The following is a 27,220-nucleotide window of genomic DNA, read 5'->3' on the forward strand; positions in this document are numbered from 1 at the left end:
GGGGAACATTTGAAATATCCGGCTGCAGGAAAGCTTGACTGCTGCTGGTAAATGCTACCCATTACTCTGCCCGATGAAGTGGCAATCCTGCAAGTGTCTCTGGCAAGCTTCCTTTCTGTGAAGGGCAGAACATGGGCTCATCTATTTCCACAGGGCCCCACATAAGAGCTCTGCAGCACCCCAAAAAATGAAAGATGCTGCTTTTGGTTCTCTGGTACTTTGAGCTGCTTGGAGTGGTCTGAATTCCTTTTTGTTGCTGCAAATAGCCAACCGTGCTGCCTTTCTCACTCTCTTAACTCTGAGCTACTTTGAGCATATTCGATCTATGCTTATTAGAATATTGCCTGCCTGAAGTTAGAGCCACAAGCTGTTGCCACTTGTTGACCCACACCACTTTCTTGATCCAGCTCGCGGCTGAAGCCGAATATCCCCTTTGCTTGCGTTGAGAACCCAACAAGCTTTCCAGCTATGCCACCTCAAACATCGCCTGCCTATCCCAAGCTTCCTCTAGGGTGAAGCCATTTCCACTTGTCGAACATCACCACATTGTCGAATCCCATCAAACACACACACAATAATGTCCAACCTGCTGATAAAGAAATCTGAATGCTAAAGAAAAGTAATGATTTAGATGTGGAGTATATCAATCCTCACAGAAATTATTTGATTGGCTATTTCAAACTTTAGAAGCAATCAAGATAATATTGAGGCGAAAAAGAAGAACAACATTTATTTTGGTGAGTGTCATGTTACAAAAAAGGGAGAGGGTCTGTATTTAGACCAAAAAATAAAAAAATGCATATGTGGTCAATGAAAACATTGTGACATTTGTGGAACAACAAAGCATATACGTGAAAGGAACATCCAACAAACAACAAAATAGATCATTTGATAATGAGAAAAACGTATGATAACAGTATATACATCAAACTAGAATGCAAAACAAGGTCTTTTTAAGAAAACTTCAATTCATAAGACATGTATATCTCCACTCTAGTTATAGTGAATATTCAATTAATGACTTTATACAGGTCTGCCAACGTGTATGTGTCTTAACATCATTTTCCGACACGCAAAATACTGACAGACAACAGGGACACGTTTCGGAAGTAACTTCCAAAAATGTCCTTCCTCAGGCCGAAAGAGACAACAGAACCCTGTGGGGAAGCAGACAAGAAATATTTTGATATTTGGTGAAAAACTGAATTCAATCAGGATTGCTTGCATAGTAAGTTTAAGCCAAGAAATGGGGGCAAAAAATGACATAAACTCTGACTGGAGTTCTAATTAAAATGGCCAGATGAGGAGTTTACTGAAATTAAACGGGGCAGAACATCTGAGGCAATAGGCCTCAAATAAACTCAGCAGCGGGGCAACATCACAGAAGGCGTGGCAGTAAAAGCAGCCACTGTGAAAAATAATTGGATATGGACTTTAGTTGAGAAATAATTCAGAGCGATTTAAGTCTTTCTATTTGTTAAAAAATCCCATCAGGTCAAATGTAAGTAGCCTACCTGACTGGCTGACTGTGCTTTTTCCAGATGGGTAAAAGCAAACTTGGTCGAAATCTATAATTTTTAGCAAGTAACAAGTAAGGTTGTAAGGCTCTTGACTTCCGTATTGCTGACCTTGGAAGAAATAAAATAATACTATAAATATGGAAAAAGAGGTGCATGAAAAAACATGCATGTGTCGTTATTTAATGTTGGGTTGAGATACAAATAGGGAAACAAAGTAAAAATTGAAAAGGGGTAATTAACGAATAAACAGAGCTGTGAGGTAGTTAAGATCTGCCTACCTTAAATTTATATTTGCAGTGCAAATGCAAATGCGTTCACTTTAAATCATCTTGAATCCGTTCAAACAAACTCACCAACTCAAACCTTATTCACTGCAATGGAAGGTGCCCAGAGACCCTGTCACCCTGTTCAATACTGTCAAGACCATGAAAGAAGATAAGAAGGTATACATCAGTGGTTCTATTGCACTGGCCTTGCCCTATGGGCCTTAGCAACATTTAAGAACCCATGTTATGCCTTAAACTTGCTTGATGTACCTACATGACTATTTACTTGCATACCCCTGTTGTTGTTCTTCAATACCCTTAGTGCCTTTTTCCCCCAAAGTCTGCAATCTCTGTATGTCTCATTACACAGGGAGGTTGCTAATGTTTTTAATAGTTTATCTGTCCTTTTTAGTTTGTCTTATTTTTACAGAACCTTGATTGAACATTTCTTTTTTTTTGCTACTTACAATGCTTTTGTTGTTTTGGATCCTTCCATGCTGGCTTGCACTATCCCGAAGAGTATAGCCTGCCCTCGGCTCATGCTACTTTGAGAGGTGAAGCAGGTATACCGTGTATGTGAAGCCTGTTTCACGTATATGATTGAGATCACTGCTGTTAGGGTAGTAGTGTGGAGCTGAGTATGAACGTAGATGCTGCTGATCTTCTCTCTACTCCTGCAGGGCAGTAAAAATGTTGTCACACTGATTCCAAGTGTGTGAGATCAAGCACTGGACTGCGCCTATTGCTTAGACCCCTCCAAAAAAAAAACAGCCCAGGCAACATTAAAACCACTTTCAGGCCGCCTTTGTAGAAAGTAACAAAAGATGGATACAGTGAAGAGCTTGAAATTCACCTCTCTTTGAGATCTGTATCAAGAAAGAGGACTCTCCTGTGGCAATTAGTAAAGTAAATCTTCAAGCTTTTGTGGAAGCAAGGAGGGCTGAGGATTCCCTGGGGTTGGGCAGTGACTCTGAGCCCAAAAGCAAGGTACCCGGTCCAGTGTGGAGCATAGCAGAGAAAGGGGACAACAACAGTGATACTTGCTCCCACCATTCTTCCCAAAGGTTGTATTGTTTCCCACAGGTCCTGAGGCTCTTCTAGGACAATGGGTAGTCTCCCTGCAACTGACTTAGCTTCTAGAAAGCTCCTTCTGGAAAGCAAAACAGAATTATTGAGATCTGATGATGTTGTGCAAATTAGAGCTCGAGGTGCAGAGGGAGGTTATCAGACAGACAACAAGTGAGAAGAGAAGTACCTCAAGCCATGGCACCCTCTATGATAGATGTTCAGTAAAAAACATACCTGACCTCAGTGCTCCCCAGCACCTTGCATACACACAATCACATTCATCATGTGCATGTGAGGCACTGGGGCCCAAGCGGCACGCATGGCATTTTTTACTGGGTATCCCCAGTAAAGAATGCAAGCCCAGTCTGCTGGGATTCCTAGCACCTCACATACAATAACAAGCCTGACCCCTAAACCCCCCCGCCCCCGTGCCTCGCATGTGCACACAATTGATTATCTGTGCATGTGAGGTGCTGGAGGGCAATGAGGAATCATTAATGGGCATCTGATTGCCCAGTAAGAAATACCTTGACTTGGCCCCCCAAAATAAACGAATGTGTGCCTGTGAGGCGCTCGGCCCTCAGGGGGCACGCATGGCAGTTTTTCCTTAGCATCTATGCCCAATAGAAAATGCCATGGCTGTACCCTGGGATCCCAGCTCCTGACACACATCTACCTCCTGCACCCCAGTGCCTCACAATCACACATAATTACATCATTAATGTGATTATGTCTGAGTGCAAGGCACCGGTGAACCATGGAGCAGGCATGGCATTTTATACTAAGCATGGTTGATAAAACAAGAATGATACGTGTTATTATGTAGCTATGCTTGCATTTTAATTCAGCCAGTCTACCCATTTCTTATTGTGGTATGACATTTTATATTGGGCAACTTTGATAATGCAATCATGATCAGTGATATTATTCTTTCTGTGGCATGACATTTTGTATTGGGCATCTTTGATAAAGCAAGCATGATAAGTGTTAATATGTAGCAAGAATGGCATTTCAATGCAGCCAGTCTAGCCATTTCTTATTGTAGTATGACATTTTGTATTGTGCATCTTTGGTAAATCAACAGTACAATACAGGTTAGAACTGGTTCCCTAAATCCAGTCTATTGCAAGCCATTACTGACTCCACTGTCTAGGGAAAGACAATATACAGTATTATCAATCAAAGAAGTCAAAACACCATACCCATTTTCAAAGGTGACACACTGCTTTCTTCACAAACAAATAATGTACAGAAAATGTATTCAATATATAATATACACTTGTGTGTTATTTCTTTCAATACACAATAGAAAATGTAATACAATTGTTAAAAACAATATTTTTTTCTTTTGATTTGAACCCTATACCCATGTCAGAATTCAAACACATTACAAACAACAATGCAGATGGGTACCAACACCGTGCTCAGTTAAACATCACTCTGCCAAACTGAGCACAGTGTTGGTCGCCATTGAAAGGTTGTGGAGAAATTAACGTAGATGTACCAAACGTCTGAGGTGCTGTATTGTCCGTGATTCACAGAGTGTCACGTTTAAAGAGTGTACCCATCGCTGTCCCATTTAACGGGTGTTTTTGAACAAATTATTATATCCTATTGAAAAGGATTTCTGGAAGATGTGCTCCCCATTGAATGGAACTTCGTAATGCTAGTATAGCAGTGCTGAAAAAAGGAAACCCTCTTTTAGGACACATGGGCCTAATTATGACCCTGGCGGTATGGCGTTAACAGCGCCGGTAAAGCTGCAGGCGCCGTTAACCCCATACCACCTCATTACGAGATCCGCTCACGGGGCCCGCTCAGGATGCCTGGTTTTACCAGACGTCCTTAGCGGGTCCTTCGAGCGGCCCAGCATGCTAACAACGGGCCCGTCATTAATGTGCCCGTTGTTAGCATGCTCCCCATTCCCATTGAGCCCTATCGGAGCTCAAATGGGAATAGGAATGTACTGGGTCCGGGTTCCTTGAATGGGGAAATACCAGGCCCTCCTAGGTCGGAATGGCCTGGTATTTCCCCATTCAGGGAACCCGAACCCGAGTTTGGGGGTAGCAATGCCCTTGTTAAGGGCATAGCTACCTCCAAACTCGTAATGAGGCCCAAGGTGTCGGACACAGAATAAAAGCTGGAACAGGATATCCCCTCATGAATGTCTGACTTAAATGGTCTTTTGACAGAAACATGTTGGGTTTGGTGTAAACATAACAAACAGACCTATGTGATTGTATATGTTGGTGCTGTTGTTTGTTAAGTCAACTGTTCAATGGAGTTTTCTAATGTGCATTGTTGTTTGTAATGTGTTCGCATTCTGACATGGGTATAGGGTTCTAATCAAAAGAAAAAATCTTTTTTAACAATGGTATTACATTTTCTATTGTGTATTGAATGAAATAAAAGACAAGTGTATATTTTATATTGAATACATGTTCTGTACATTATTTGTTTGCGAAGAAAGCAGTGTGTCACTTTTGAAAAAGGGTATGGTGTTTTGACTTCTTTGATTGATAATACTTTCTTTGGTAAAGGAAGCATGATACATCTTATTACAAAGAAAGACTGCCATTTGCTATGCAACCAGTCTAGCCATTTCTGTCTGAGGCATCACATTTTGTATTGGGCAACTTGGATAAAGCAAGCAGTATCAGTGGTATTATTCTTACTGTGGCATGACATTTTGTATCAGGCACCTTTGGTAAAACAAGCAAAAGTTGCATTATGTAGCTAGACTGGCATTTCAGTGCAGCCAGTCTATTCATTTCTTATTATGGTATGACATTTTGTATTGGGCATCTTTGGTAAAGCAAGTATAAGTGTTATTATGAAGCAAGACTGTCACTTTTATTCAACCAGTATCACCATTTCCTATTGCAGTATGAAAGTTTGTATTGGGCATTGTTGATAAAACAAACATGATGAGTGTTATTATGTAGTTCGACTGGCATTTTAGTACAGCCAGTTTGAACTTTTTTTTTATACTTTGCCATGCATTTTTAATGGTAAAACCAACTGGAGTATGTTCTTATGTGGGGACACTGCCATATATTGGCAGAACAAACATGGACATGTTTTTCTTATAGTATCATTATTGGCATTATGTGCAAAGCAAACATGAGTATGTTCTTATATGGGAATACTAGGGTGTATGAGGAACTCATGGTGGCAACAGTAAAGAAAGACACAAGTGAGCACAGTTCAAGGGTGTTTATTAAACTGTATAGGTAGGTTGGAAAAACCCCTAATCTAAACCTAAATCTAAGATGGGAGCAAGCTTTGACCATCAAATAATAATAAGGCAGTCCTTGTGGTGTCGTGTCAAATAAAAGGGGCCTGTATTAAGAAACCTATTGGCAAATCCTTACTCTAAACACAAAAGAAGTGTGGGATAATGTTCATTAAAAAAAAAGTAAGTGTTCACAAATAATAAATCAGGATGCGGTACTCAGGGTCTCCCTTCCCCACGTATCCAGCACGGGATAAGGTGGTACTTTAGAGCACAGCACACGCTCGAGCTTTCCCAGCACGAGCTAACAGTTCCGCTTTCAGCAATCAGGGTTTTATTTGGTTAAGTCTCCTGCCGCTGTAGGCCTGATGTATTCAAATAATAAACAAAGAGTTCCTTTTTACATATACATTTGATGATGTCTTTCACCCCTGGATCCCCCTCTTCCGGTGCAGATCCCTATAAATTTCCTTAATGATACCAGGACCTCTGATAGTTATGTCCTCTTGCTCTCGAGGGCTTGTGGGTCAACAAAAGTTCAACAAAAAGTTCTTCTTTATTTGGGTGCTAGTTCTTCACCCCTGGGTTCCCCCTCTTCCGGGCTCAGACCACTCTCGAATATCAGCTTCTCTTCATTGGGTTCACTTTGGCATGGCTTGCATTCAGAGGCTTTCCCTTTTGTATTTTGCTTTGTTGAATTCACGGGTCGGTGGTTGTTGGCTTCTCACCCTTGGATCCCCCTCTTCCGGGCTTTGATCTGACTCGACTGTTTGCCTCCCTCGATCGGGTTCACTGTGGCTTTCAATGCAATTTTCTTTGTGACATTCACGAATCTCAATGTCCTTTTAAACAGTTCACTGTGGACATACCTTGTCCGGGTTCACTCTTGTCAACACACTGTATCTCGGGACTCTAGACTTGACCCACTCTTTATCGCATCGCTCGTTCGGGTTCACTCTCGACAATCGTGCCTTTCTTATTCAACTTTTATGACGCAGGATTAATTTCCCTTGGCTTCACAATCATCTGTCGGTCAAGGACTTTCGACTATACAGAGGATTTTACAAGACCCCTGTATGACCACTTTCACCACCTTCTCGCCTTTTCCCAAGGCCCTCTGGTTATGGTAGTTTCAACAATCGGGTAATCGCCCAGAGTTTCCTGAGTGAGCACCCACGTGGTGCTGGACTGCTCTGTTGCTGGTTTTCCACCTTTTTACCTCAATAGCTCTTTTAATCTTTCACAATTCAATTAGCCACTTTCCGTTCAACACACTTCGGTTTCTTATCGACTCTCCCCTTGACTCACTGGCTGTGATGAACCGCTTGGCTTTCTTCCTCTTTGGAGTCAAGGTTGGTACCACAGAGACAAGCGTCTCTTCTCGGCTTGGTTATCAGTGGGGGAGGGTCTCGTGCTACCGTTGACTTCTGCTGCAACACACAGTGGCTATTGTTTGCGGTCTTCTGATTCCTTCTGCAGAGGTTTCACGGGCCTTGGTTGGAAAGGGCAAGGTCGCTTCTCTCCTTGTCACCCACTCGCAATGCACCGTCTTTCTTCTGCTCTTGAACTGCCGTGCTGGGTTGGCTCTCTCGTTGTGTGGTCTGCCGTGCTCGTATTGCGCTCTTGTGCTCCACCTTTTATCCCTGTGGGGAAGGGAAAGGGCCGTCAGGTGTGTGCGGTCCCGGCCAATTGCCTGAATTTGCCTGACCCTGTTGTTGGGACATGTCAGGTAAATGTCTTGGGTAGTAGTCTGTTGTCCCTTGTGATATGCGAAAGTGTTTGTGTCGGATTGAGGGGTGTTATCATGGAAAATTATACTCTTCGTCCTAGAGGTAATTTGAGAAGGGTGAAATTGGTGGACAACAGAAAAAGAAGGATTCTCAGAATTGGGGTGTTTGAGGTTAACAGGGTTTGTGATCCTAGTTAGTTGGTTATACAAGGAGGAGTCGTTGGATCTGAGCCCAAGAGATTCACTGGCAGGAGGGGAGGTAGAGGTTGTATAAACTGCATAGGCTTGAGATGTCTCATCTGCCTCTCCCCCTTCCTCAGGATAATACCACGCCTCACCTGGGGTCTTCTCCGAGCGCAACCTCGGATTCCCGAGAGATTCACTGGCAGGAAGGGAGGTGGAGGTTGTATAAACTACAAAGGCTTCAGATGTCTAGTCTGCCTCTCTCTCTTCCTCGGGATAATACTGCGCCTCACCTGGGGTCTTTCTCTGAGCACAACCTCGGATTCCCCTTTCAAGGTGATCCTCTCTCTCTTCCGTCCGCCCATCGGGGTGGGGTCTTACAGTATCAGCACTTTCCAGGCCACCTCAATATGGGATTCTCAAGGCTAGCTAGGGAGAATACCCTCAGGTTTCTCACAGGTGTAATGGTGGAGTCAGCATGGAAATGTATGGGCACAGCCAGTGTGAAAATGTTTCATGAGTTACCCTACAAAACCAATTGCAAACTATTTGGCGTTTTACCCAATTTTTCTAAAACGTATGCTCTAAAATGCACCATTTTAACCCATTATTTTTAAACAATTCTCGGGGGGAGAACCACCCCGTACTCCTGTTTATTGGTGTGGGCTCCCTCGCTACACTGAAGTGACTACTGCAGTGATCTCAAAGTTTCCTACTGGTACAGAGTAGGGATCTGGGATAGGGTGGAGGATACAGTGGATTTAGTCCTGAGAGGACTGCCAGGTGGGAGTGAGTTTTCCTAAGCTGGAGGTCAGACACTGACTTTTGCCAGGCATAGCGAAATTGTCCTATTCTGGTGAATCTGCAGAAGCAAGGCCCCTGGTATGTTGAAAGTGTACTGGAAGAAGTGTCTCCTGTACAGTGAGCCCAGGAATTCTGAAGCAGGGTGTAAACGGAGATTGGTTATTCCCCATTTCCACAGGAGGTTCCTCTTGGCTCGAGATATTCCTTTGGCCGGTCATATAGGAGTGTTCAAGACATTTGACATGCCTCAGATGGGCATACAAAAGAAAGAAATGTTTCACTCCAGCCCGACTTGATAAGCTACTGGTAAGTCAGGTGGAGCAAACAAGGCCCACTTAATTCCAATACTAGGGGTGGGGCGACCTTTCGAGGGGATAGGTATTGATGTTTTGAGTCCTTTGGATCCCCAAATCACCTCAGGTAACCGGTACATTTTAGTGTTTGTAGACTATGCTATAGGGTACCCTGAAATGGTGACCTTGAAGAGTATCAAAGCCTGTGTGGTGGAAAAGGCTCTGATTGGTATAGTATCTTTTGTGGGATTCTCCAAGGAAGTTGTTTCTGATAGTGAGACCAACTTTGTATTTGCAGATATGAATGGAAAAGTGGGATCCACAAAACAATGGCCTTGTGGAGAGAGTCAACAAAACCCTGAGAGGCATGATATGTGGCTTGAAGAGCATCTGAGGCGAAAGCAGGATATTATCCTGCTATGCCTACTGTTCATCTGCAGGGTGATGCCACAGAACGGAGTAGGGGTCAGACCAGTGCTACGGATAAGATTTTGGCGTGGAAGTATTTTACTGTCTATTTTTTAATTTTGGGAGTAAAATTGTAAGTCCAATTCCCAATGGGAGTAATTTATAAGCGTGTAAAAGTGTTTTTACTGGAAAATGGAAATGTTGTTGTAATAATTATTCCTTTGGACCTAGTTATTCATACACATTAAAAGATACATGTTGACATCTTCTGATCAGGCACTAATAATAGTTTCTTCCTGTGATACAACATACACTACTGTTCCAAACATATCCATATCCAAGAAGCGGTCTGGGTGTCCATTTCCTATTTTTTGTTGGGAGTATATGTACTCTATATTTTTGTTTTTTGGCAGTATTTGCCTATTTTTAGAGTGTAAACGTGGCAGATACACCCTTTATCTGTAGGGCTGATTCAGACTCTTTGAACTTCTGTCGTCGCCCTCTTAGGGGCACCATATTTCTGGTGGGAGAAGGATGTGAAGGTAATCCCTGAATTCCTACTTACAACCTAGTGGATTATGTACTTGTGTTGAGGTCTAAAGTGGCTCATTTCATGAAACAGCCCCATAATAATGTGAAGGCATATCAGGTATTCATGAAGCACTGACATGGCTAGAAAGCAACCATGACAGAGTACACTCCAGGGTAGTTAGTGTGTGTAGTGGTAGTTGTCATACCAAGTCCACTTCTGGATAAATGGACTGGACCGTACACTTTTCAAAATGTCAGTGAGGTAAACTACCTCATTGATACAAAGCCTGATGATCAAGCACATAGTACATGGTACATTCATGTCAACTGGCTGAAACCTCACTATTTCAGGGATGATATGGTGCTGGCTCTGGTGACGGACGGCGAGTGTGAGGAGGAAAATGATCCCCTCCCTGCCTTGCTACACACAAAAACTACAGAAGGGTCTGTACCAGGACTGCAAATCTCCAGTTACATAACAGAACTGCAAGACTGTCCGCTGCTGCTATACCAGTTTCCAGGTTGTTTTCCTGGATTACAGGTTGCACAGACTGGTGTGTCCATGATATGGACACAGGAGACAGCATGCCGGTGAAAACTCACCCGATGTCTGGCAAGGTGAGGAAAACCATCAAGGAGGAAGCCTCCAAGAGGTTGACTCTAGGGCTAATTGAGGCCGCCTATAGCCCATTGGCTAGCACTATGGTGCTGGTACCTCAAAAGCCCAGCAATGGTAACACTGAAGTCTGCTTTTGTGTAGACTACGAGGGACTCTACTCTGTGACAAAAAAAAGATGCTCACCCCATCCCTAGAGTAGATTCACTCATTGATATGTTGGGCAATGCCAAGTACATACCCACCTTTGACCTCACAGCCAGATATTGCCCGGTTGGCTTGAATGAAAAAGCAAAAGAGAGGCCATCATTTTCCACCCCAGAAGGCCACTATATTTTTACTGTTATGCCTTTTGCGTGTACAAAATGCCCCTGCTACCTTTCAGAGAATGGTGATCCATGTTGTATCTGGGCTGTAAGACATCTAGATGATGTTGCAGTATTCATCCACATAAAGCCACATCTGGGAAGAACATCTAGCCCATCTGAAACAAGAGCCGCAGTCCATGAAGAACACTGGCTTGAATATCAAGTCATCAAAGTGCCAAATAGCAGAGGGTACCATGAATTATGTAGGACACCAGGGCGCTGATTCATGGAAGTATCTGCGTGTAAAACTGATTCATGGAAGTATCTGGGTGTAAAACAGGGATTTGTGTGCCATTCTGCCCTCAAATCCCCATTTGTTAAACAGGGATTTGCACACAGAATTGCACGCAAATCACCATTTTAAACGCAAATAAGAAACATCCTCTCCAGACAAAAGTGAAAGTGGTACAGGATTGGGACATTCGTACCACTCTGACCCAGGTAAGGGGCCACTGGCTATTACCAGTCTTTCCTTAAATGATACAGGGCTATTGCCCTTCCTTTGAATGACCAATCATCCAAAAAGATGCCAAATAAGTAAATACGGCTGCTACCTGCCAAGCAGCTTCTCAAAGCCAAAAAGATGGCTTGTGCCCGGTGCCAGTTTTAAAGATCCCAGCCCAGCTTTTTATCATTGATACAGATACCAGTGAAAATGGAATTAGAGCAGTTTTAGTGCAACTAAACTATGATATGGTAGAACAGCCCATTGCCTACATTTGCAGGCAGATCACAAAAAGTCAAAGGAACTGTGCTACAATTGAAAAAGAGTTGTTGGAAGTGGAGCAGGCTGTATGCAAACTGAAAGCCTTCATTTCTGGATCTCACTTTACTGTCTCCTTTTTGACTCTCACGTTGTTAATGGGCATGCAGAGGGAGAATCTGAAGCGTTTGCGCTGGTCCAAACCCCTACAGGGATTGAATAAGGACATCCAGCATAAGCATGGTTCTCAACACTCCAATGCAGTTGGCGTCACTCGATATTTTCACTTAGACCATGAGCAAGACCCTTGGAAGGATTTTGCTAATGGGTTGTATTCTGAGGCGTGGTACAGAATGCCATCTGCGAGAGTGTGCATTACTAAGATTCTTTGATTTCCGCTATGAAAAATGATGGTTGTTTCCTCTCTCAGAGAGAGTGCCCTGCTAAACAGGCCTTACTTTCCAGTGCTCCATTCTGAATAGTGAAAATATGTTTACTCTGCTGGACCTTGTCTACTAACAAATCAGCATCTGCCATGTGATTTCGTCACATGACAGCTCTAGAGTAACATGTACCTTCATAAGTGCACAGACAGAAGTGAGTAAGTGTCCCTGCAGAGCTTCCTTTGTGATGGGCCAAGTGGCTTTACGGGGAAACACACCAAACCAGGAAGCAGTGTGTTGGTCCATCTTTCCGTACACATTCAATGGATACGGTAAAGGGAAATCCTGATTCGGTGCCTTAATCAGTCTGCTGGAATGAAACTCATTTCAGCAGCCATGGGCTGTCTTCAAAAGTACTGGCACCCATGTTCAAACTACCTTCATCTTCACTTCTTCATTCGTCTTGTGGCAGTGTTTAGGCTAAATATACAAATCTATCTAGATATGGTTAGATATATTTGTTTATTGTGTATATAGTTTATAAAAACATTTACACAGCATAATTAGCAAAAACATCAATTAATATTAATATATATATCCATTCTTATGAAAATATCCATAAAACTCATTATGAAGATAAAAACCAAAGATATTCACAATTCGCCATGCTGAAGACAATATAAAAGGTAAGACAATGTAAAAGGTAAGATAATATAGCTGGCTATATTACACGGCCTGCAGTAGCGGCCGTGTAGTTATGGTTAAGTTACTCAACTCATACGAAGAGCACTTTTTGGGCATCTTATAACTTTGCTCCCCTGGACGAATCTTTACCAAACTCGGCAAAAAAAGTATATGGCCCGGTCTGAATTATTGTGGCAAGTTTGTTGAGGTTTCATCAAGGGGTGGGGGGCGGGAGGGTGCAAAGCTATAGGGGAGGTCCCAATTTTTAGTTTTTTCCATAGACGCAATGGAAAAGAAATTGGCTCACGCCTACAGCCCAAACCGTTGTACGGATTTTCACCAAATTGGCGGCAGGAGCGGCGGCTTGGTCCCGAAAGCGTGCTTTTGGAAATTTGATTGAAGTCCGTCCAGTAGTTCTCTTTACAATGGGCTAAAAGCAGGTCAACAAAAATGAGTGATATCTGGGTTTGGTCCGCAGACTCTCTTCCCTGTTCGCCCACTGATTGAATGGTGAAAAGCGTGAAGTGCGTCAGATTTCTGGAAACGCCCGCCATGTTGGATTCATGGACAGCGGCCGGTCTCTGCGGACATCGCGGTAAAAACATATATAAAAACACAACATTACACTTGTCATACTCATCTAATAATCTCTGGGAAGTGAGGGGTGATGAGGATGGGATGGGATTTGGCCGTAAGAGGCCAAAAAACTGGTGTTATTCACCCCCAAAAACCGCGAACAGTCCAGATGTCCAATAGCACACTTCAGATGTTCGGGGGCATCTATGCCTATTTCTTTATTAAAGAGTTGGTGAAAAGCTGTTTTTGGATGGCTGATAACTGTGGCGCTCAATGAAACTGCATGGGATTTTATTCTACACCTAATTCTGAATGGGTTTGCAAAGTTTGGTGAGATTCTGTCAAGACGGGGCAAAATTAGAGGGGGGGTCCCAAAATATTGTAAAGGCTTATAAATGTAGTGACGAATCTACACACAAGTTTGCAAAAACATTTTAGATCTAGATATACATGTCTATGTAAAGTTTGGTGGGATTTTGTCAAAAGGGGGCTAAGTTAGAGGGGGTCAAACATATTTAAATGGCTTATAACTTTGTTGCCGTTTGACAAATGTGAACACAAGTTTCCAGAAAGATTATAGACCCAACCTTGAAGGTTTGTGTAAAGTCTGAATGGATTTTGTCAAGTGTGGGCTAAGTTATATGACTACTGTATGTACATACATTTTGACACTTCTGAAAAAATAAAACATGGGTGGATTTCCAGCAAACTCATGTAAGTAGCATTGACAAGGACCTCAAAGTAGGGTTTTGCAAATGTGCCTGTGTTTTATGTTTTGACAAGTGTCATAATATAGGTACAAAAAATAGTGATATACTTTTGGTGATTAGGTATAACCTGTGGCCATGGGCAGTGGCCAGATTGTCCAGGTCATGGCATAAGGTCATGACCCAAACAATCTGGCTACTAGCCATGACCACGAGGGACGAAAGTGGCCATGTTCACCTGGGACGGCTTTGTGGTAAAGTTATTCGAAAGTTGGATAGGTTTGAAAGAGAAAATAAATTGTGCTTGTGGGAATATGGTCATAGGGTTCTCTCTTCGCCTTCTGCAGGCTTCCAGGTGGCGCGAGTTATGTTTGCTTAGCTTACCATAACTGGCGAATTTCTGAGGTTTTTTAGTTTTACTTGTAACCATAACGTCCCTTTAACAATGTTTTTTCATTCAATATAAATATACTAAACTATACCTGGTTAGATATAATGACGGATGAGGAAATACAGTTAAAAAATTGCTGAAACCCAGGGGGCGCTGTTGAGCAGCCCAAAGATGGCTGCCTAGTGTTACAGCTTCATGTGCCACCAACGTAATACCAGCTTGTAAAGCGGCAAAATTCAACTAAAATCTACCAGAAGCGAAATATGGGTTGGCGAAACCGACAAGCACATTCTGTTCAACTCTGGGGCTGATCGACCACACTGGAGAGGAGACCCGACCGAGTGCGCAGCATGCTGCGGCAGGTGGCCCATGCCCGCCCTCAGACTACAGGCTCGCTGTGGATGGCTCAACAGCCTCTGCACCAGGGAGCTGCGCGGTTGGTGGGGCCGCCCGTGTAATCCAGCATCAGGACTCGCACTGGCCCTTGGCTGTCCCCGTCCACTGTTGTACTCTGGGAGGTGGTCGAACGAGCGAGAGCCCTGGAGGAACAGTACACCCTGCGCCCCGCAGTACACCATGATGGGTGCAATTTGAGGTACGACCATGGCGGCCATCCGCAACTGAATAGGCTCCGGCGAACTCCACCTCGGCAGCTCTCCCCGGGTTCTCGCCATCCTGACCTGAGGTGCTGGAACTCGCCCTTGGCCACTGCAGTGGACGAGGTAACCACACCAACCACACCGGATTGTGTGGACGTCTGCCTGAGGTGAGGCTAACCCGGGAACAGAGGCACCACACCACTAGCCAGCTGGGGTGAGTCAACTGCTGCCTGAGCACCCTGGCCCCCCTGGAATATCTGCGATGCGTGCACGCTTGCTGAGGATTCGCAGCGAGCAGCCGCCAAACGAAAACCTGCAACCCTTCTGTGAGACCACGGCCCGCTTTGTGGCCGGAGCTGTTGCTGTGAGACGCAAGAGGCAGTCGGTGGCAAGGCTGTGCCTGGCTCCCTTGGTGACCAGAGCTGATCCCGCTACATGCTACACTATACGGGCAGGCTCTGACACCTGTCACCACCAAGGATTAGACGCATATCTTGGCAAGTAGGCTTGCACTGGGAGGTGACATGTGGGCGTGGTCCCTGCCTGCTGTGCTAACCTTAGAATAATTGGCACACCTTTAAACACTCCTGGTTCTCAAAAACTCTGTCACTCGCTGCAGCGCTTCTGATATTGACAATATACAGTGAGATTACACAGACACCAGTGCACTGGAGTGAAGTGGACTGTTTCGGCTACGTCATTGTTGTATGCTTGATCCCCAAATGCTGCTCTGGTCGCGGGGAGCCCACCCCATAACGCTCTTCTAGGGGTGACCGAGATCGGTAACCCCACCACTGCACAAACATTGGGTTTCCCCTGGCTGGCAGCCCCAAGAGTGGTCACACATGGGATCCCTCGAAGCAGTTACCAACACGCTGCCTACTTACTGCCCCCGGGCCGGCTTTCTCCCTAGAGAGCTGATCTCCACACGACCGGCGCAACAGCCCAGAACACACCTGTCTCCACTACCTGCACTAGGCTGTCAATCCCATTCATGTAGGGGCCTCGGGTGAGCTACCTCTATAAGCAAAGATAGAATACTGCTGGCCTGATCGTCTCCACTGCACCGTACACGGGTACTGAGCACAAAATAGAGACCATGGTCTGCCCCCTTCCTCAGTGTGGTTTTCTGCCTTGACAGCCCTGGTCCCCCTGGTCCCTACGGTGAGACCTGAAGAGATCTGCGTCATTCCCTTGACTGCCTTGCCTGCACTGGGAGCTGATTGAGATCCCGACGTAAGACGTGGGGTTGCATGCCCCGCAACTGCTTCCATCGCTGACACCAGATTGCTTTGCCTCCCGAGCTTGCGACCCGGGAGCTGCTGTGCGAGGGCAGGCCAACAGAGCATAAGAGACACTTGGTCATCGAAGGGAACATACCCAACTGCCCCTACCATGTCCAACAGATCTCGAGGTGCCGGCAAGGTCGGAGCTATGGATAAGTACGCTAAGACAGCACCCAAACCTGACCAGGGGTGCCCTTCTATGGGCCAGGAAGATGCAGACATACCAGCAGAACCCCCCGTCCCTGACTTAACTGCATTGATGGAGTCCATGGCCAAGAACTTTGTATCCTTTCATGAAAAACTCAACGACATAAATGCAAATGTGGCGTCACTCAAAACCAAGCTCGATCAACATGGAGCCAGAATCACTGAAGCTGAAACTAGGATGGGTGCTAATGAAGACGGGATACATGCACTGCAGGAAACTGTCGCTGCGCTTCCCCGCGACATGAAATCCGTCAAAGCCAAGTGTGATGACTTGGAATCCAGGTTACGCAGAAACAATATTCGTATAGTGGGTGTTCCTGAAACTGCACTCAAAGGGCGCATGGAACTCGCAACTGAAAACGTTCTTAAGGACCTACTCGACAATCCCGAGCGCTCCCCGTTCTTTGCTGTTGAGCGCACACACTGCGCACTAGCTCCTCGCCCTAAACCTGGAGATTTCCCAAGGCCGATAATTGTGAAGATCCTGAGTTACAGAGATAGGGACCACATACTCCAACTGATGCGAGAAAAAGGACAACTAAGGCTAGACTCGCAGATTATTAGAATGTTCCCAGATCTTTCTACAGGAGTGCAGCTGGAATGACAGCAATTCAAAGGAGTGAAGAAAATGCTTAGAGAAAGGAAAATTGACTATGCAATGCTGTTTCCCGCTCACCTAAAGTTCACCCACCGTAACAAGCTTTACTTTTTCACAGTCCCAGATAAAGCTGTGAAATTCATTTAGTAATCCAGCAGACGATTTGATGGATATTGACTGAAGGTGGTATTACCCACTGTCTGTTGCTGGGCCCTGCATTCCTTTGCCCTCCTGTTCGCGGCTTGCCTACGCCTTTGATGCATATTACCAGCGGCGGGGCTGGCCCCAACAATGTTATCCCTATGCCACTTACACACTGGCTGATGGACGCCCCCAATCCTAACCACCATCCTAGCATGAGCTGAGGCGGCACCACAGACTAATTGGATCGAACACTGGCCCCAAAGTTTGTACCTCAAATGTTATGGTTTTTCTCTTTCGCATTCTTTGGTTTCTTTTGTAACTTACAGCATCAACTGCCGTAGCCAGTAATAAGGTGTGTCTTACATCAAGCCATTAGCGAATGTTGGTCACACGGCAGCGGTGACCCCCCTCTGCGGCTGCAATGTTAACTCTTATGAATTTGTTGGGTTTGTGCCCCAGTTGGGCTTGCGGCCTGGTCGTGCCGTGTTGGGGGTGGCACACCAGTGTCCGTTCTAAAGGGGGGAGATACTACACTGCTGTTCGGGGTTGGGCAGTGAGGGTGGGGGGTGGCAAAGTTGGGGAATGTTATAAGAAAAATGACAGGAGGGGTGTGACATGGCTTGTGGTGTGCAGGAGGCACACTACGGAGACACACGCAATACCGAATGGAGACAGATTTAGTTGCTGGGATGTTCCATAGAACCACAACATGGCCATTAAACTGAGGTCATGGAACGTTCGGGGTTAAGTAATTTTACGAAGGCCAGCAGAATCACTGCCTACACTCATAGACACGGAGTGAAAATACTCCTACTACAGGAGACACATGCCCTGGGCCGCCTTGCATCATGTCTGGCGCCAACCTGGGGCTCCAATAGGTTCTATACAAAATATTCCACTCAGTCCAGGGGAGTGCTAACGCTAATCCACAAATCAGTACAATTGTTACTGAAGACAAGTCACATAGAACCCGAGGGTAGATACATTGTCCTTCACTGTATGATATCCAATGAGGAATATTTCTTGTAAACACATACGGCCCGAATATTGATGCCCCCGAATTCTTTGACACGGTGGTCTCCCTACATATGGGGTATATTGGAGTTCCTATAATATGGGGGGGCATGAATTTAATATTGGACAATGATCTCGACAGGATGGGGACGTCCCATAGGGCCATGTCCCGGGCTGCTCGCCAATTGGACACGCACATGATGTCACTGGGCATACGCGACATCTGGAGGACACTTCATCCACATATGAAGGAATATACCTATTATTCATCGGTACACGACAGTTCATCCAGGACCGACCTGTTTCTATTATCGCGCGGATTGATCTGCAAGGTCATAGACACCCAGATACTTGCCCGTACACTCTCAGACCACTCCCTGGTGACGGTGCTGATTAAGCTGGGGACGGCCCCACCTACCCGCTCCGCCTGGCGCTTCAAATCTGAGGCACTGCTTGATATCGTGTTTAAGGCTGAGTTCCTTTCTGATATAAACACCTTCTTTGAATGCAAAAAACAACACGACACGACCGTTGGGAGGCTTTCATGGTGTACATCATTGGTATGTCTATCTCAAGGGAAGCGGGAATATTGAAGGTCATAAAACACGACTTACACCGCTCAGAGACTAGACTTAAGGAGTTAGAGCGGGAATGCGCCGCATCATCTACCCCTGCTAAGCATGCACAGATAAGGTTGGAACTTGAAACTTTTGAATCCCACGCAATGAGAGAAGTACGATACTACACGCGCCCACTTGCAGCACGGAAATATGGAGAGAACAGGGAGAACATTATCTAGGCTGGTGCGTGCCAAGGGGGGCAGGTCCCAAATTGATTATATAACAGACGCGAGGGGCACTCAGCAGTGGTCTGACCAGCAAATCCTCGACACCTTCTCGAAATTTTACACTGCCTTATATGCGCACCAGCACGAAAACAACACACGAGACATATGTGAACTCTTGAACCAAATCCCTATGACATACATCTCTCAAGCTACTAAAGAACAGCTTGACACTCAAGTCACACTTGATGAGATAGTTAAGGCCATCACTGATCTTCCAAAGGGCAAGTCCCCAGGACCAGACGGTCTCACTTTGGAGTTTTACCAAGAGCATATAGCACTCCTTGCGCCGAAACTACTTGATGTTTGGGCTGAATCACTCCGCCTATCCACTCTTCCCCAATCCTTACAGGAGGCTCTCATAATGGTTCTTCTCAAGCCTGGCAAACACAGTGACGAGTGTGGGTCTTACAGGCCCCTATCACTTATAAATACTGATACTAAAATATCCGCTAAGGTAATAGCCAGCAGATTTCTTCCAATCATGCCGCATCTCGTCCACGAAGATCAAAGAGGCTTCGTCCCTGGACGCTCGACAGCCCTCAATATCAGACGGCTCCTCAATGTAATGTCCAGGACTGACCAAAAATCTGATGCAGTTGCGGCCACACTGGACGCCAAGAAGGCCTTTCATATGGTTTCCTGGCAATATATGTGGGCAGTTCTGGAGAAGAGGCAGGTGGGCCAAATATGATATCCTACATTAAGCTATTATACACATGCCCTGTAGCTAGGGTTCTGGTCAATTCCCTAACCTCTTCACCCTTTACACTGCTCAGGGGCACTCGCCAAGGCTACCCATTCCCCCCTATTCCTATTCTATTTGCACTGGTCATCGAGCCAATTGCCGATAACGTCAGAGCTCTTCACGCCCACAAGGGCATACGTCTACAGGATACACCTGAGATCATGTCATTATATGCTGACGATGTGCTGCTTTACATCAGAAACCAATCTAGACCCTATTATCTGTGACATAACGAAGATAGGCACATTCTCGGGCTTCACAATCAACTACTCTAAATCGGAGATATTCCCACTCACCTGTCAACCCAACAGCAGACATGTGAATTCCCTCTCCGCTGGTCCCCAGGCGGTATCAAATATCTGGGGGTTCAAGTGTCACTATCTATATCTTCCTTACTGGCTGACAACTACACCGCTGCAGCACAGCTTGCAGAGTCAAAATTAGCAAGATGGCGCAACCTCCCGCTCTCACTGTCGGGCAAGCTCTCGCTAATAAAGATGATAGTGGTCCCCAAACTCCTTTACATCTTCGCTAATATCACAATTTGGCCTGGGAAACAATACTTTAAAAGTCTGCACTCCATGTGCGCCCAATTTCTTTGGCATTCCGGTGTGGTCTGAGAAAGGGGGCTTCACTGCCCCTGATCTGACCCAATACTGGATTGGTGCGCAAGCCCAACATGCTACACACTGGTATAGGTACCCAACTGCCCCCCCCATGTCAAACTTGAAAAATTGGCAGCCGAGGGAGTAAATGTCATGTCTCTTGTTCTCTACCGTACATACCGGACTGATGCCCCTACTGAACCCCCTGTCTGAGCACTGGCCATACTACAAATGGCTACCCATCTGGGAATTCCCGGGGCTCACACCCACTCATGAGAAACTCCTCTCACGACACTGGCTAGACCTGGAATACCAAACAATGACAAATTTATACCCTGAGGGTAAGTTTATTACCCCTCAGACATGGCACCCGAGCCACTCGGGATCGGCATTGGAGATGTTGCAGTATTTCAGATTAAGGGCTGCAGTTCGCGATATGTGGCCTTCGTATCCAAACAAGCCCCCTGATTCACCCGAAATTCAGTATATAGCCAACTCTGTTAGCAGCCGACCTCTTCTCTATACAAGATGCTGCTGAAAAAGTCCAAGGACGCACGCTCCGGGCCTCGCGACGAGTGGATGTAGGAGCTGGGCTTCGAGATCACGGATGGTACATGGAGGAAAATGTGCTTGCACGCGCGAAAGGTCTCCCTTAACTTTAGGTTCCGCTGCGTGCAGTACAAACTCCTGAACCGATTGTATTACACACCACACAAAGTGGCTAAATTAGCACATAACCAGATACATAGTTGTCCTAGATGCAGATCTAGGAATGCTGATCACATACGCAAGTTCTGGTCCTGCAATGCGCTCAGCGCGTTCTGGAACTTAGTGCTTGGTGCTCTTTCAGAGATAGTGGGGGCCACAGTGGGCCCGGACCTGATAGCTATACTTTTCAGAATATGGAATGGGGATGAGGTGAAGAAAATGTCTACATTTTTAAATGTGAGCGTCATGGTGTGCAAAAAATGTCTATTACAATGTTGGAAACACCACTCCCCCCCTACGTTTGAAATGTGGTTGAAAGCTCTCACATGGACGCAGACCTGTGAAGAAGAATATATTAACACACTTCCAAAGCATTCTCGCCCGAAAAATGTGTGGACAGACTTTTGTAGCTATCTCAACAGCAATATGGAAGTAGAACCGGACTCCCTGGATTCGACGACTGTGCAAGACCAACCTGAACCCCGAACTTTGCAAAACGCACTGGGCTAACAGCCCATCCCACTATATGCTTCCCAAATGTCATGTATGATCTGCGTATAAGAATGTAACTGTTCATGTTTTGTGCTGTGTACCTGTCACTACTTGCCAATAAAAAAAAGTTTTAAAAAAAAATTGCCAAAACCCAATCTGATATAATTTATATTATGCTCTTGGTTTCCACAATGACCTGCAACTGCCCTGGGAGTTTCACCCATAATTCATGGCAGGCCTGCCCAGGAGCCCACTGTCTAGTGTCCTTTACTGGGAAGTGTTGATACCTTTCCCATGTGAACAGGACATACCGCCTTGTGTAGTGGGGTAAGAGCTGGAAGCTTCAAAGGGTCTTCTGTAATATTATGAGGAAGCCACAACAGGGTTATGATTACTGGAGTGCATTTGATGTCAGGCAGAGAGAGGAGGGACATACAGTGTACCTGGGAGAGGGCCTACCCACTGGTGAAGGGGTCTGCCATAATGAATATGCCCAATCCCCACTTCTTTCCTGTTAAATCCCTAACCTCCTGCAGACAAGGCACGTAGGGAGATGACATCACAAGCAATAACTCTTGTTACAGCAGCCAGGATTGCCCTCTTTAAAGAAGGCTTGAAGTGGACTGATCGACTGTGTCAAAGTGGCAATATAAACCAATGAGACCCCCCTCCCCACCCTAAATGAATCATCTTTGAGATCTCTTTGGGAAATGTAATAAATGGCAAATGGCAGTAATTATATGCTTAATTGGGTTTTAATGTCGGGCCCTGGAGCTCAGCCGCACTCAAGGGAAATCGCTCATCAATCTAATCATTCTAGACTGTTACATCATGGATTCTACCCATGCATTCTAATATATTACTCCATAACATACTCCATAACAGGAAATCATCTTTAAGAATCTGCTTGAAGAATCATCTTGGAACTATCTTGGAATAACTTGAAGATGATTTCACTGGAACCTTGTTGGGGAAAAGACTGCCCGGAATCCCATCTATTGGGGGAAAACAAGGAAATCTAAGAAGAGTGCAAACTCTTCCCGTAGCCGCTTCAGGGAAACCCTGACAAGAGCAGAAGATGGATTCAGCTTTCCTCAGGGATCTGGAAAAGGGCCCTGCAGCACCCCACAGACCAAAAGAATCTGCTTTTGACTCTCTCTGTAATTTTGAGGTGCTTCGAGCAACTCTATTGAGCTGATGCAAAGACCCAATGAAGCTGCCTTTGACACTTCAAGACCCTTTGAGCACCTTCGACCTACGCCAAACCAAATATTGCCTGCCTGTCTAAAGCTTGTTTGAGCCATGAGCTGTTTGTTGAACCGCACCTCTTGGCTGATCCAGTAGAGCCAGCTCGCGACTGAAGCCGAATCTCCACTTTCCTCCCATTGAGATCCTGTTGAGCCTGCGAGCTACACTGGATCGAACATTGCCTGGCTGTACGAAGCTTTTTTGAGCCTGAAGCCATTGCCTCTTGTCGAACCACAATACATTGTCGAATCCTGTGGAGCCAGTTTGCCAGCTCAAAACGACTCACCAAAAAGTGGCCAGAAACCCAGCTGTATGGTGTTGAGACCCTGAAAACGATTAGAAGTTATATACCAGTGGTTCTGTCCCTCTGTCCTTAGAAATGGGCCTCATTACGAGTTTGCCAGTATACCGGCAGTAATACCGCTAGGATACCGGCAAACAGTGATACCGTAACTGGCCCCTGTCTGACAGTATTACCGGCAGATTACAAGTGCCAGTTCCATAGGACTCAATAGGGGGATGTTGCCTGTATTACCAGCAATGGTATTACCGTGCCTGTAATACCGGCAGTTCTTTGCTAGCAGGGGTCGGATTTACATCCCTACCGGCATCAAATCCTCCATCACTACCGGCAAATTTGTAGTTGGCCGGTCCGGTAAAAGTGTCTGTAAACATTATTACCATCACTTTTACTGTGTACCAGATAACTTGTAATGAGGCCCATATTATTGAACTTATTTAACTTTCAACAAGACTAACTACCTGCAGGCACCTGTTTTTCAATGCTCAAAGTGCCTTTTTCTCCCCAAGTCTGTATTCCGTGTGTATTTTATAAAAGGTGTTGGTTTTTAGTGTTTTTACTAGTTTGTCATTTTAGTTTAAGTTAGTGTTAATTTCAATTGTGAAAATTGATTCGACATTTCTTTGATTTTATACTTACCTTACTATTGTCGTTTTGGATGCTTCCATGCTGGCTCACACCCCCATGAAGAAAATATCCTGCCCTTGGTCAATTATGCCTTAAAGAGGCCAATAAGGTTTACCAGGCCTGTTGGACCTTTATGACTGAGATAACCTTCATGACTGAGATCACTGTTGTTCTAGTTATACTGTGGAGCTGAGTAAGAGTTTAGAAGCCCTGCTCATCCCTGTAATCCTGCATAGCAGTAGTCAGTTTGTCACAGTGGGACTGAACAATGGTTGAGGAAGCAGCGATCCAAGCAGTTTATTAAATAAAAGGCACAATTCGACAAAGAACTTCATATCAACAAGAAGACTACGTTTTGGGGGCAGGGAGAGGGGGGGGAGGGGAATCATTGATTTTGAATCATGATTTTGGCAACGTTTTACACCAGTACTTTCGGATTATAACTACATACAAAAGGATTCCCCACTCATGGCAGCAATCTCTATTAATCCCTGCATATAAAGCAGGTGGCAGGGAGAACCCAAGTAACTACCGACTCCTAGCTTTGTTAGACGCGATTAGCAATGTTTTCACCGCTATTTTATTAAAGGATCTGAGCATATGGGCTAACAGCAGACATTTACTGCATGTATGTCAAACAGGCTTTAGAAAACATTGCTCAACAATACACAACATATTGATTCTTGGAATTGTAACAAAACGAGAAAAAATAGGAGTAACAGGATATAGCCAGCTCGGATCCCATATATCTAGTTAAACAAAACTGATGATGATCTATATGAGCATTTAACGCTGAAAGCATTGAGAATGCTGGGTGCTGTGGGAAACTTCTTGAATACTCGAGCAGGTTTCACTATTAAGGGACTTGTCTTGGTGTGCGTGCTGTATATTTTCCCTACTATAATGTATGGTTTGGAAGCACACAATCAACTTGACCAAATGAAAATATCACATATAGAAGAGGTCATATTAAGAAGAATATAGAGACTTCCAAACAGCATACCAGGCAGTTTAATTCCCCTGGAGCTTGGCCTTGTTTCATATATACGATGTGGAAAATAAGAAGTTGCAGACTCTAACTAAAAATCACTAAGAAGCTCCAAATCCCTGAATACAAATTACTGGGAAGGGAATTAGATAAGAAGGAGTATGGGCTGCTCTTCAAGCCTTTAGAGTTACGTGCAATACATTTCTAGAAACTATTGACTGGGTCTTTAACTGGGAAGCAGGTACTTTTGCTCTATACAAGCAGTTGCAGGCAGAGAGCTAAGGTGTGGGATTACTGCAATAGTATTTCAGTGTTAAAGAAATATAAATGAATCCAGTATCTAGTAGAAAGAACATTCATAATGGAAGAGATGAAACCCTTCCAACTGAAATTCCTGAGCCCCTCGATTAGAAGTGAGTTCATGTTGGTGCGTCTCAACCTCCAACCATGCCTGGCGGTGACAGGAATGCGCCTACAAATACCACAGAAAGGGCGATACTGCAGGCTATGTAAAATAAAAAAGTGCTCAGGAAACTGCAAGACACCTTCTCACTCAGTGCAACCCACTCGACTGTAAGAGAAAAGTGCTACTATGCCGATTTATACCTACAGATGCTGTCCTAGAAACTGATATGCTCTGGGGCAGATGTCCGACGGGTACCCAGTAATCCTTGATTATAGGGGTCATTACACTTTGGCTAGAAATGTATAAATTATTAGAGGAAGAAACTAATAAAATATAAGATGGCTAAGCATGATTTGGGAACATAATGTATCAATAATATGAAATGTATAATGAATTCGGTCATTTGTGAATTTTTCAAGTGTTGTACATAATATTTTATTGTTTGCATGAACAGTGTGAAAAGTTATTATTTAACTGTAACGCTCTTAATAAAAAAGAAATGTGGCTATTAGGTGGTGCTTTAGTACACACCTATAAGTCTACAAGCCAAAACTGTTGCATTAGAGTATACATGGGAAGGAGATGAGATGTGAGTCCCACAGGGTTCCATCCTCTCCCAAGTGATCTTCAATCTGTACATGCAGTTGCTAGGAGCCCTCCTAGCCACACACAGCATCCACATCCCCAATACGCCGACGACACACAGCTATACCTCAAGGTCGACTCCATCAAGCATATCCACAGGCTCAAAACCTGCCTCTCGCTGATCCAGTCTTGGATGTCCAATGCATACTTGAACTCAACACCTCCAAGACTAAATTCCTATTCCTCACCAACAACACCGAACACCCAGACATACAGACCTGGCTATCAACCATGAACTCTGAGGGCTTCACACCCGAGCTTACCTCCTGCACCTAGTCCCTTGGGTTCCACATCCACAAACACCTCTCCTTCAAGACACACATAGCTAAGAAAACTGACAGCTTGCTATCAGCTCTCCCTCCATGAAGAAAGTCAAGCTCTTCCTCCCACCGGATCCATTGTTCAAGCACTGGGCCTATCCCACCTGGATCGGGGCAATGCACTCCTCGAAGGCCTCCCGGCGTCCGCCCTTGTACCGCTGAGTAGTGCCCTACATGGGACTGCATCCCTCATTAAGGGTCTAAACAGATAGGACAACATCACACCGGCCTTCATCAGCTTTCACTGGCTTCCACTTCATGCATGAACCACTTTCAAGCCTTGCTGTATCATCTATAAGGGGAGTTGACCTCAAGTCCCCCAGCTACCTCGCAGAAGAACTCATCTCCAGAGGACTGTGCACCACCAGAAGCCAGGACACGTGCAGACTTGAAATCCGCTGCTGCAAAAAGGAAAGGACCAGAAAAAAAGCCTTCTCTGCCTATGCCCCAAGACTATGGAACCTCCTCCCTGTCAGCATCAGACTTGCAGCCATGCTCCTACAATTCAGAAAACAACTTAAGATCCACCTCTTCAAGGGGATCTATGTGAAAAATACGAATAAAAAAAAAAAAAAACGGTGGAAATGAACGAAGATGAAAACTTTGTTTTGCCCAAAAGATTGAATGCACCGTTCAGATGTATAAACACAATAATAAATAAACACAATAATAAATATATAGGAAAGCAATTACTAACTGGGATTACGTTCAAATGCATTTTTTAGTAAAAAAAAAAGAAGTGATTCTTACTTTGTTTTCTTCGTTTTCAATGAAGACTTTGCAGTGTCTGTAATCTTGCGTGTGATGGCACGAGAACAGTGCTCCAGGAAGTGGGAATGCCGGAGAAACGAAACAACAGTTCCACTGTCATTTCTTTACTTTCAGTCCGAGACTACTAACTGAAGCTTGCACACGGAAGAACGAACAAAGAAAAAATACGAAATCGGGCAAAGAAAGAAACACAGTAAGCACAAA

At 44.9% G+C, this 27,220-nt stretch overlaps 1 long non-coding RNA gene across 1 annotated transcript in view; it reads right to left on the reverse strand.

Annotated features, from left to right (window-relative positions):
• Window positions 1-1,110: 1,110 nt before the first annotated feature.
• Window positions 1,111-27,220, reverse strand: part of LOC138566501 (uncharacterized) — an 82,413-nt gene continuing 56,303 nt past the window's right edge. Inside the window, exons 2-4 of the long non-coding RNA XR_011301944.1 lie at window positions 26,996-27,150; window positions 1,515-1,628; window positions 1,111-1,157 (exon numbers count right to left, since the gene is read on the reverse strand). This is a non-coding gene — a long non-coding RNA (uncharacterized lncRNA). The remainder of the gene's footprint in view (window positions 1,158-1,514; window positions 1,629-26,995; window positions 27,151-27,220) is intronic.

This window comes from Ambystoma mexicanum, chromosome 2p (assembly GCF_040938575.1).
Source record: "Ambystoma mexicanum isolate Mex_15411 chromosome 2p, UKY_AmexF1_1, whole genome shotgun sequence".
Taxonomy (NCBI): Eukaryota; Metazoa; Chordata; class Amphibia; order Caudata; family Ambystomatidae; genus Ambystoma; species Ambystoma mexicanum.